The sequence below is a fragment of the Magnolia sinica genome, chromosome 4 (genome assembly GCF_029962835.1).
Source record: "Magnolia sinica isolate HGM2019 chromosome 4, MsV1, whole genome shotgun sequence".
Classification (NCBI taxonomy): Eukaryota; Viridiplantae; Streptophyta; class Magnoliopsida; order Magnoliales; family Magnoliaceae; genus Magnolia; species Magnolia sinica.
This window is the reverse complement of record NC_080576.1, coordinates 48335590-48349100: the sequence shown is the minus strand read 5'-3', so window position 1 is coordinate 48349100 and position 13511 is coordinate 48335590.

Here is a 13511-nt window from a genome sequence, read left to right as displayed (position 1 = left end):
ACCTTGCTTCACAATCAACTCTGCTCACATCCTCGTGAGCCAATCCATACCCATAATAACATCGTAATGAAAAAAAGGTGCGACAAAGAAATCAACACGAATCGATCCACTTCCTAGATCAACCAAACAATCCATACAACGCTTGCCCATAGCAGAGGAAATCCCCATAGCGGTAGTGAGTGTCACTCCTTTCATAGAAACAGTGCTCAAACTCAAACGCCTAACTGCCGCATATGATATAAGAGAAGTAGTGGACCCTGTATCCACCAATATAGAAACGAGACTACCTTCAATGTGCGCTGTAACCTCGAAGGATCTCGACACCAAGTCAGACATAGGCGCTTTAGCTGAGAGCGCATGAACTCGAGCCTGCTGCTGACGATTCGGCGGAGGAACCATGGAACGCTAAGGTGGCCTGAAGCTAGGTATTGAAGGTCTGAAGTACGAATGAGCTGGCGCTGAACGAAAAGGTGGAGGTGAAATAACCTGAGGCATCGGACGGCTAATCCTCTACGGTAGAGTAAAACCACTGGCTCGCATACATGAAAAGTTAAAACTATCCAAATGCCTCATCTTCCCACAATACGAACAACGAAGATCAGCTCGCATTTGCTGAGCGGGTGGCGCTGAACACCTAGGAGGAGAATTTACCCGCGGCCTCTTGCCGAGAAAAGGTGCACCCTGAAAGTCAGGTTGCGGCCTACGAACCATAGGTGCTCGCATATGGGACGACTTGTCCTCATCCTGCTCTGCTCGCAAGGACATGCTCACCAACTCCACATAGGAAGAAATGCCAGCACAACATATCTTCGATCAGATCTCAGGCCTCAATCCCTCAGAAAAGCGCTGCATCCTCATCGGCTGATCGTCCAGAATCAAAGGAACATACCGACCTAGCTCAGTGAACCGGTTCTCATATTTAGTCACCGACAGCCCTCCCTGGCGGAGGCGAAGGAACTCACTCTCCTTCTCATGTCGGTACGTAACCGGGAAATACTTCTCGTGGAAGCGTGCCTTAAACTCCTGCCACGACCACTCAAATCCTTCCTCGATAGTGCGAAGAACACTGTCTTACCATAGACTGGCCTCCTTCTCAAACATGAAGGAGGCAAGCTCGACCTGCTCAACCTCAGAGCAGTGCAGCGGTCTTAGCATCTTAAAGATGCGATCAATCAATACTCGGCCTCCTCGTGTCTGTGAGAACCTACAAATGTGGGAGGTCGTAAGTGCTGGAATCACTCAAAAGTGCCGCTTGCACTAGCACTCCCAGATGGGGGCATAAGTGAAGCAGGTGGAGTCGCCCCCACTGACTAAGCAAAGATGCCAGCCATGGAAGATAGAAACTACTGCTATAGCTGCTGGTGCTGAATCTGTTGCTGCTGCATCAACAGCATCATCTGCTCAAACCTATCAGAAGGCAGAGCAGACGAAGATGCACGGCTCGGCTCAGGAACCGAAGGCGTGACTGGAGGAGCCATAGGTGGAATCTCCGGTGTAGACCCAACACCAGAACGAGACGAGCCCGACTGTGGATCCGTCTGGCTATCGTTCAGGGGAGGAACCCCGACAAGCGACTCAACCAAGGAGAGACGGGCCGAAGTCTTCGAACCCTTAGGAGGTATGCCCTACATTCAACAGAGGATGCAACTTGTAAGATTCTACATCCACATAATCCATCCACACAGCATTCACAGCATAACTTCAAAGATAAACAATATGCATTCCATTTAACAAAATTTGTCGCAATACAAGTAGTGCAGCATTACATGAATCACGACAGGAAAAGAATGTGAACTACAACATCTAAAACTTCAAACAACAACAAACAACTTCCAACTACAAAAGCCAACAACGGCTACACACAGAAAGAAACGACAAAACAAAGCAAAGGATGATTACAATGACAACTACTCATCGAAATCAGGAGATGGAGGCGGGGCACCCTTATCCTACAAGCAACACAGGATAGACTTTAGAGTTCGAGTCACCTTCTTAAACTTATGCTTCACAAGGCCTCGAAGATCCATAATATCCTGGCGTAGAACAGCCTGCCCTTCCTCAAGCCGAGCAATACGGGCATCCCTAGCAGCCCGACCTGCGCTCTACTCTGGTGCCACAGGAGGAGAGCTCTCACTCGTATCCTGTGCCTCTACCTCTTCCTCGTCCTGCTCTGTTTCTTCTTCAATCTCAGCCCCACCTTCGGCATAACTCTCATCCTCATCACTCTCTGACTCATCCTCACTCTCTGAGGCCTGTCGACGAGGACCAATCTCCATCTGCTTAAGGGTCATCAGATTAATGTGACGAATAAGAACCGGCTTCTCTGCTCCAAGCCTATAGCCAAACTCATGTGCAAGCTTACAAATAAGTCGGCTAAATGGAAGCAATTCGGTCCTCCTAGTCGAACGAACGATAAGGATAATTTGACGTAAGATGTACGTCGGTACACATAACTTTGATCCTTGCCCCACCTGATATAGAAAATCTACCATCAGGCCCGTACACTCGCTGCGGTTGCTCCACCTTGGATATACATTGAACGTACACATGTGGTGAAGTAAGGGGAAGTCGTCCGTCATGTAGGTAGCTAGAAGACTTCAATTAGGCTGCCATTTAACCAGACGACCACACAAGAATAGGGTGCGACGATCCCTCTCGCGCATACTGTTCAAATTCTTCTCACTGGCATGCACCTCACCAAGTGGCACATTCAGGAGTCGGGATATCAAAGCGACGTTGACCGTGGCCTTCCGACCGCTACCACAAGGAATCTTGAACTGCAGAGGCTCTAGCGAAGGATCATGAATGTTGACATAAAAAGCTCGAACAGTACTTGCATTCGTGCAATACTCACCCTCAAACAAGGGACACTAACCAGCCCCTTCCAGATGCTCTAACAACAGAAACTCGCCAAACAGCTGCAGATCAACATGAGCCTCAAAAAGGACCCTACGGCCTTCATAGACTCCATGCGATAGCTCCGCCAACAAGGTTCTTCCAATGAGAGCTTGAGGATCAAGGTCCCGCTTGGTCTGAAACTCACAGGCGGCGGTCGTGCTCGCGGCGGCACCTCTCGGCCTCCGTGCATGGGTTGGGCGGCTAGGCCCGGCTTCATCCACGGGCGCTCTCTTCTTCCCCATCAAAGAAAGAAGGATGAAGATGAAAAATATGGCTGTGATAAACTCAAAGAGGGCCATGAGAAATGAGAGAAAGAGAGAAATAAGAAGAATGGCGAAGCTTCCACACACTTGAGATCCCAAAGGAGGATTTGAGAGCCCAAATGAGAAGAAAAGGAAATGTAAACAGCAATGGGGGGTGAGGTTTTGAGATGGGTTGGTTGGGTGTGCACGAAAATGAAAGAAGAAGAAGATTTGGTGAAGTTTTGAGAGGAACTTGAAGGAAAGGAGAGCTTGGGAGGGTGGATTGTGAAGGAAGTAGGGTTTAGGAGGGGTTTAAATCAGTAAACCGTGGAAGAGTATGCCACACTAGGCTAAAAACTAGTCGGCCCAAGCCGGTCCGCCCGGCCTGACCCGCTGATCGGCGAGGACATCGTCGGTCTCTGATTCGTTCGGCGATGGCTCACCGTTTGGGTGAGGTCCTCCTGGCCCCTAAGCTCTAAATGAGGTGGGTCTCCCCCTTGGGCCCCTCCGAAAATGCCCCGATCGGCCCCTTTGCATGATTCAACGCCTATCGGGCCATTCGGGCAGAAATCTGATACAAACACAGATTTGTTGACAATTGAAGGGTTGAAATGGGATGATAAATCATCTAGACTCATTAATAGATGGTCTAGAAGAGATTTCGGGTCGCTGTGTGTGATCAGGAGAGAGCACAGACTCGATCTCGGTGATCGTTTTCAGTAAACTTTCGCCGATAGAAGCAACGGAACACAAACACACAATCTATGATAAACTCGCACCCAGATACACTGAAGTGGTGACAGCGTACGGTGTGTGACCATAACCCAGGTCCGATTTAATCCAATTCATGCTCTGATACGAACTTGTAATGCCCTGAAATTCGGGGGTCGAGCATAACTCAGCTCCCGAGTTTCAAAACATCACTTATGCAACATATTGAATGATGGATGTATGTTGTCTGTATGAGTGCATAAAACATGGAATAGATTAAGCCAAATTGCAAATATAATTCAGGGATAAGTGAAGAATGCAAGCAGAAGACTTAAAGAAATATATGTATACATGTGCAAATCCCTGAAATACATATACATACCAGGTCGTATTACAAGTGTTGCTATCAAAATTACAAGTATCAAATTACAACATTTAATCCCAAAAGAAATCCCAGAAGCCCACGCATCAGAACAAGGTTCACTAGAACCCGCCTGAAAACTGTATGAAAGAAAATGCAGCCTTATCATCCTCGATCTACTGCTCTGCCTCAGAGGTCTCATCAACATCTGCAACTAAGACAGAGTCTGGTGGGTGTTTAACACCGCTCTAGAACGTGGGAGTGAGTGATCAACTCAGTGGAATAATAAAGCAAAGGTTAACATGTTATCAGTTCAATCAAGCAGTAATGATAAAGCAGAACAATCAAACATGTCCTAAGTACTCTTGTTAATGTAAGGATGTATGTAGAATGATGTGTGCCCTCGCGCGTACACCCTTAGCGTCTTCATCTTACGTTATGCATGACATCGCCTCAAAGTGCGCCACCTCTTCTAGGCACATGCAAATGTGGTGCATGAACATGATTACCAAGTTGTTATTAGTCCTTTTCATACAGTAGGATTGGGAAGCTGAGGTACCTTCCTCATATCACCATCCAAACAGTGATCCAGTCTAGGGTCGTCAGTCCTAGATATCTCATACGATCATATGGTTTTAGGTCATTGCAAAGGGCTCATCACCAATCAATGCACGCCTATCATACCTTCGTTACCATAATAAGGCTCGTCACCTCAATGCGGTATCCAGGCATGCTTGAGGTCACTACAAAGGTCTCGTCACCAATCAATGTAGGCCGACAGCACGAATATAGTGTCACATACCACCATAATCGGCTCACGAGTTTGGTTGCTCATTGGTCACTACGGGGAGACTCGTTTCCCCAGCGTAGGCCGACAACTAGACCACTGTGTCCCATACCACCATGTTCGGCTCATGAGTCTTAGCGGATCAAGGTACAATGGTTAATAGGATTTCATCGGTAAGTTTAGTACCCTAGATTCAAACAATAGTGTCCATACATGGTGAACATACATCAGACAATCGGGTTACTTGACGAACTCGACTAGCACGAGCGCACGTTGGATTGAACGATATAGAGTGCGTAAACACTCCGCATGGCCAAACCACTGCCGACAACTCTAATACGACTCAGGTTCGTCAAATCACATCTTATGTGGTGAAAGCAGCCTCAGCCACAATATCAAGGCCGATTACCGATTTCATGGACTATTCATAGTCCCAAACACATTCCACTACAACAGATATTGATATCAACAATATAGAATAGTAATGGAACAACAACTCAAATCATGTGGTATGTAAGCATTTGAAGAATGTCAACTTAACATGGATTTTCACATAAGTAATACTTGAACTTAAACAACAAGGAATATGACTAGCATGTGGTAAAACATACACATTAATTAGAAGTGTTGAGAATCGTTTCTCAACGCCCGCAATTAGGTTAATATGTCACCCTATAGATCATTCAGACATTTCTACAAACACTTAGAATACATAATACAACATACATGACGTATGTTGAAATACACGCATTTGGACAATTCCTTTTGCCAAGGAGTTGACACACATACATCTAGCATAAATACACGACAAATAATCATGGCAATCACAGGTTCATATTTTATACGCATACGATACTTTATACATACACAGAATACACAAATCTCAATGTAACACATGCATATTAGGAACGCAAAATAAAAATAACGTTTGGCATGTGAAATCTCATCCATAGCAAGAATAAACCATTCACTGGCATTGAAAGCCTTGAAAACCATAACCTATACGATTAAAGTCCGCACCTTAAACCAGAAATAGAGCACCGAACTGATTCAGACGATATGTCTTCGTCAACGGCGACAAGATAACCTAAGGCAAGAATAGAAATGGGCTACAACACACATAAACTATTCTAAGCTCTAAAATAGATTAGGGTTAGGTTAACTTACCTAAAGAAGGAACTTAGAATCGCCGGAATAACGATTCAAAAGTGAAGGTTTAAGGATGAAGAAGAACAGGAAAGAATCTAAGATGATTCACTAACTTCTCTCTCACTTTCTCTCTTTTCCTCTCTTTCTTAGCTAGGGTTAGGAAATTCGTATGGAAAAGAGAATTAGGGTTTTAAGGTCTATATATAGGCCTAACATTGATGAAAATAACCCCAGGGCCAAGGTATACTTAGGTTATAACCAAAACAGGCTTCTCTCGATCCAACGGAGCACTTACGGTGGGCCTTTTTTCACGAGAGGTCCGACTTAAGCTCACTGACCATGGATCTAGGTCAAGCTGAGTTTTCGTACCGATCGAATTTTCAGATCAGCCGTGGCGGACCACACTCAATTCAACGGTCACCGAAACTCGATCAGGACCTCAAGCACAAGGACATGCCTGGGCCATCTTTCCTGATCAGAGGGTGAAATTGGGTCAGAATCCAACGGTCAGATTGCTTAAAATCGTCGCGCAAGCGACACGACTCAGATTTCATAAAATCTTATTTAATTTCTCACCGTTCTCACACTCTTCACTCTGGACTCAATCAAATCGACCCAGAACATCATCTGGACTTGATTTTTGAGGTGATGGCTAAGTCTAACATGGTGACCAAAACAGCCTAAGATCATCGCTATCGGACTTACAATGCGCGGTCCAGGTCCGATACAAAGTTTCTAAAAATTCCCAAGAGCAACTGGATTTAGCGATGAATCCCAGATTTCAGAGTAACATAGCGCTAACTATTCTACAGATTTTGAGTCCTGCAGATCCAATTTAAAGTGATTGATGCAAATTTCACAAACAATTGAGTTTAGCACTATTTACCCCAATAAGCTTCTAAGGAAAATAGAGGTAGTACTCGGGTCTTGACACAAAATTTTTCGGGTCATTACAATTTAAGTGTCTTCAATAGCACACTAAGGCCCTATACCTCTTGTGAATACTTAACAAATGGCTACCAAGGCTCCTATAACATGCACATACACAAGGTGCATAGGTTATGATAGTACACAAGTTCTAACATGTATCTCATTATCATAGATATCATTTAACATCAAATTTATCCTCATAACATGTATCATGCAATCATGTGCATAGAGTACATAGCATATAGGGATTCACATGCATCATCAATATCATGGCCATTGTCTAATACTATCATTATACATGCCCTAGGCATTAGTTGTCTATCATGCATAAGGTTATCCTTACGTCCACCAACATCATTTATTTATCATTATCCACACATCAAGTAAAATATGATTTTCTTATCCACATTATCATCACGACAATCAATACGTGCATTATTATCACTTGGATATCAAGCATGGTGGTCAAGTAGCATGTTTTGTTATCATGCATATAAATATATAATATCATCATCATTATCATGAGGATCATTTTCACTTTATGATTAATATAAACAATGTCATAAGTGTTATAAATAATTACTCGTTCATCATCAATGCATATGTTATAATTCACCATTCAATAAATCATATCCATCATTTCAACCAACAACTCACAATCATCATTATCATGTTACCATACATGTTTCATCATCTCACCCATCACTAGGTGCCTCCTACCTAGTGTGACTTCCACACTGAACTTAAACTACGTGCAAGGCATGGGGTCATATAGGTCAAGTGTGAGTCCCACTTAGTGAACCAATAGGCCAACCCAAGCGGCATAAATGTCCAACCATAATGCTTTCAATGGTGTGGATCTAATTCCACAACTAAGTGGGCTCCACACATTCCACCAACTAGAAACAATGCACAACCTCAAACACAAAGGACAACATGTTAACATCTTTCATGTCATATATCATATTGGGCCTACTAGCCACATACACAACAAACCAAGAAAAAGTTCAATTATCCAATTTATGCATTATAAAATAGGCCTCTCTAAGTGTCATCCAGTTGACTAGTGGTAGCATGAAAGGCACATCGCCGAGGCAATGGGCTTGCCCAATAGGCTCAAGGAAGGTTACCTTTACGCCTTGAAATTCGGGGTCGAGCATAACTCGGCTCCCGAGTTCCAAAACATCACTTATGCAACATATTTGATGATGGATGTATGTTGTGCTGTAATAGTGCATAAAACATGGAATAGATTAAGCTAAAGTGCAAATATAATTCGGGATAAGTGAAGAAAGCAAGCGGAAGACTTAAAGAAATATATGTGTACATGTGCGAATCCTTAAATACATACACATACCAGGTCGTAATACAAGTATTGCTATCAAAATTATAAGTATCAAATTACATCATTTAGTTCCCCAAAAGAAATCCCATCATCCCGCGCATCGGAACAAGGCTCAAGAACCCGTCTGAAAACCGCATAAAAGAGAAAGCAGCCTAATCATCATCCATCTCCCGATCTGGAAGTCGCATTAACATTTGCAACATCAGCACCTAAGACAGAGTCCGGTGGGTGTTTAACACCACCCGAACGTGGGAGTGAGTGATCAACTCGGTGGAATAATAAAGCAAAGGTTAACATGTTATCAATTCAATCAAGCAGTAATGATAAAGCAGGATAAGTAATTATATCCTAAGTACTCTTGTTAATGCAAGGATGTATGCAAAATGATGCATGCCCTCACACGTACACCCTCAGCGTCTTCATCTTACGTTACGCATGACATCGTCTCAAAGTGCGCCACGTCTACAAAGCACATGCAAATGCGGTGCATGAAGATGATTACCAAGTTGTTATTAGTCCTTTTCATACAGTAGGATTGAGAAGCTAAGATACCTTCCTCATATCACCATCCAAACAGTGATCCATTGTAGGATCGTTGGTCCTAGACATCTCATACGATCATATGGTTGTAGGTCGTAGCAAAGGGCTCGTCACCAATCAATGCACGCCCATCATACCTTCGTTACGACACTAAGGCTCGTCACCTCAATGCGGTATCCAGGTATGCTCGAGGTCACTACAAAGGGCTCGTCACCAATCAATGTAGGCCGACAGCATGAATATAGTGTCCCATACCACCATAATCGGCTCACGAGTTTGGTTGCTCACTGGTCACTACGGGGAGGCTCGTCACCCCAGCGTAGGCCGACAGCTCGACCATGGTGTCCCATACCACCATGTCCAGCTCATGAGTTTTAGCGGATCAAGGTACCATGGTTAATAGGATTTCATTGGTAAGTTCAGTACCCTAGATTTAAGCAGTAATGTCCATACATGGTGAACATACATTAGACAATTGGGTTACTTGACGAACTCGACTAGCATGAGCGCACGTTGGGTTGAACGACATAGAGTGCGCACACACTCCGCATGGCCAAACCACTGCCGACAACTCTAATACGACTCGGGTTCGTCTAATCACGTCCTTTGTGGCGAAAGCAATCTCAGCCACGAACTTAAGGCTGATTACCGATTTCCTGGACTATTTTATAGTCCCAAACACATTCAATTATAACAGATATTCGTATCTACAATTTAGAATAGTAATGGAACAATAACTCAAATCATGTAGTACACAAGCATTTGAAGAATATCAACTTAACATTAATGTAAGCATAAGTAAAGCTTGAACTTAAACAACAAGGAATAAGGCTTACATGTAAGAAATCATACACAACAGTAGGAGTGTTGAGAATCGCTCCTCGACACCCGCAATTAGGTTAATATATCACACTATAGTTCATTCAGGCATTTCTACAAACACTTAGAATACATAATACAACATACATGACGAATGTTGAAATACACACATTTGGACAATTCCCTTTTGCCAAGGAGTTACCGCACATATAATTAGCATAAGTACACGACAAATAATTATGGCAATCACATGTTCATATTTTATACGCATACGGTACTTTATATATACACATGGAATACACAAATCTCAATATGACACATGCATATCAGGAACGCAGAATAAACATAACATTTGGCATGTGAAAACTCATCCATAGTAGGAATAAACCATTCACTGGCATTGAAAGCCTTGAAAACCATAACCTATACGATTAAAGTCCACACCTTAATCCAGAAAAGAACACCGAACTGATTTCAGACGATATGTCTTCATCAACAGCGGCAGGATAACCTAAGACAAGAATAGGAATGAGCTACAACCACACAAATACTATTCTAAGCTCTAACACAGATTAGGGTTAGGTTAACTTACCCAAAGATGAACTCAGAATCACCGGAATAACGATTCAAAAGTGAAGGTTCAAGGATGAAGAAGAACAGGAAAGAATCTAAGATGATTCACTAACTTCTCTCTCACTTTCTCTCTCTCTTCCACTCTCTTTCTTAGCTAGGGTTAGGAAATTCGTATGGAAAAGAGAGCTAGGGTTTTAAGGTCTATAAATAGGCCTAACATTGATGAAAATAACCCCAGGGCCAAGGTATACTTAGGGTATAACCAAAACCGGCTTCTCGCGATCCAACGAAGCACTTCCGGTGGGCCTATAATTACGAAAGGTCGGACTTAAGCTCACTGACTATGGATCTAGGTCAAGCTAAGTTTTCGTACCGACCAAATCTTCAGATCAGCCGTGGCGGACCACACTCAATTCAACAGTCACAGAATCTCGGTCAGGTCCACAAGCACAAGGACATGCCTGGGCTACCTTCCCTGATCAGAGGGTGAAATTGTGTCAGAATCCAACGGTCAGATTGCTTAAAATCGTTGCGTAAGCGACACGACTCAGATTTCATAAAAGCTTAATAAATTTCCAACCGTTCTCACACTCTTCACTCCAGACTCAATCAAATCGACCCAGAACATCACATGGACTTGATTTTCGAGGTGATGGTCAAGCCCAACATGGTGACCGCAACAACCTAAGATCATCGCTATCGGACTTTCGACGCGCGGTCCAGGTCCGATCCAGATCTTCCAAAAATTTCCAAGAACAACTGGATTTAGCGATGGATCCCAGATTTTAGAGTAACATAGCACTAACTATTCTACAGGTTTTGAGTCATGCAGATACAATTTAAAGTGATTGATGTAAATTTCACAAGCAATCAAGTATAACGCTAATTATCCCAAAAATAACTACTAAGGAAAGATTAGCACAAAATTTTCAGGGTCATTACAATCTACCCCCCTTGAAGAAAATTTCGCCCTCGAAATTCATACCTTCTCATATTCCTCAAGGATCTGAGGGTAGCTCTTTCTGACCTCAGCTTTAGATTCCCAAGTAGCCTCTTCCTCACTATGATGCGTCCATAGCACCTTCACAAGAGGGATAACTTTTCTACGCAATACCTGCTCCTTCCTGTCGAGAATACGCGTCGGTCGCAGTACATAAGTGGCATCTTCACTCAACTGCACCTGCTCCCAACTGATAATATGCGAAAGATCAGGAACGTATTTCTTCAGCATAGAAACATGAAATACGTTATACACGCCCGCAAGAGGCGTGGGCAAAGCAAGGCGGTATGCTACCGCTCCCACTCGATCCAGAACTTGAAATGGACTAATAAATCTCGGCGTCAGCTTCCCCTTCTTACTGAACCGTAGAACTCCCTTCATAGGAGAGACCTTCAGAAAAACATGGTCTCTAACCTCAAACTCAAGCGGTCGACGCCTCATATCAGCATAACTCTTTTGCCTACTCTGGGCTGTCAGGAGTCGACGTCGAATGATGTCAACTTTCTCTGAAGTCACCTGCACCAATTCCAGGCCAAGCAAACTACGCTCTCCAACTTCTGCCCAGCAATGTGGTGCTCTGCACGAGTGACCATACAACGCCTCATAGGGAGCCATGCCGATACTCGCCTGGAAACTGTTATTATCGGCGAACTCTGTATACTGAAGACAATTATCCCAACTGTCCTTGAAATCCAAAACACAAGCTCGCAACATGTCTTCCAGGACCTGATTCACGCGTTCCGTCTGCCCATCTGTTTGCGGATGAAATGCGGGGCTGAACTTCAGTTTCATACCCATCGCTTCCTGAATACGAGTCCAGAAGAAAGATGTGAAACGCGTCTCTATTAGACACAATCTCCAAGGGAACTCCATGCAAACGTACTATCTCCTTGATATACAACCTAGCCAACTTGTCTGCAGAGTTAGTGACTCTGATAGGTAAAAAGTGAGCCGACTTCGTCAATCGGTCGACTATCACCCAAATAGAGTCACATCCCTTCCTCGTTCTCGACAACCCAGAAATAAAATCCATAGAGATGAAGTCCCACTTCCATTCTACTATGGGCATGGGCTGCAGCAACCCTGGAGGTCGGCGCTGCTCTGCCTTGACCTGCTGGCACGTGAGACAACGAGATACAAACTTAGCAATATGAACCTTCATATTGTCCCACCAATAAGATCTTCTCATATCCTGATACATCTTCGTGCTACCTGGATGCATCGCAAGCTTAGAACTATGGGCTAACTCGAGAACCTCCCGTCTCAAGTCAGGGATGTCAGGAACACATAACCGGCCACGAAATCGTATGCCCCCATCAGAACTAATACTCCAGTCGGAGTTCTCATCTGTACCAACCCGCTTCCTCATCTTCACCAAAAGCTCATCATCTGCCTGAGCTGCAACGATCTTCTCGTCGATAAGGGGCTGTACACGAATGTGTGCGATAACCTCATACGGCTCAACCACAGTAAGCTTCTGCTCAAAATCTCACACAAACTCCAACATATCCCACTCTGCTATCATCAGCGGAGTCACAAACTCAATAGCCTTCTTGCGACTCAACGCATCTGCTATAAGGTTCGCCTTGCCCGGATGGTAAGAAACATCGAACTTAAAGTCCTTCAATGTTTCCATCCATCGGCGTTGCCTCATAATCAAATCACGCTGCGTGAAAATATACTTAAGGCTCTTGTGGTCGTAAAAGAGCTCGAACTCCTCACCATAGAGGTAATGTCTCCAGAGCTTTAATGCGAAAATGACAGCTGCTAACTCCAGGTCGTGCATAGGGTAATTCTCTTCGTATTTCCTCAACTGCAGCGAAGCATAAGCAATCATCCCGTCCTTCTGCATAAGGACACAACCCAGACCAACGCGAGAGGCGTCAGTATATATAATATACTTAACCCCTTGCTCTGGCAATACTAGCACAGGGGCGGACGTCAACTTGTCCTTCAGCTCTTGAAAAGCTAACTCCGCCTTCTCATTCGAAGCAAACTTCAAATCCTTCTATGTCAGCTGCGACAACGGTCTGGCAATCTTTGAGAAGTCTTGAATGAAGCGTCGATAATAGCCTGCAAGACCCAGAAAACTCCTTACCTCAGTAACTGAACCAGGCTGCTTCCAGTCCTGCACTGCAGCTACCTTGGCAAGATCG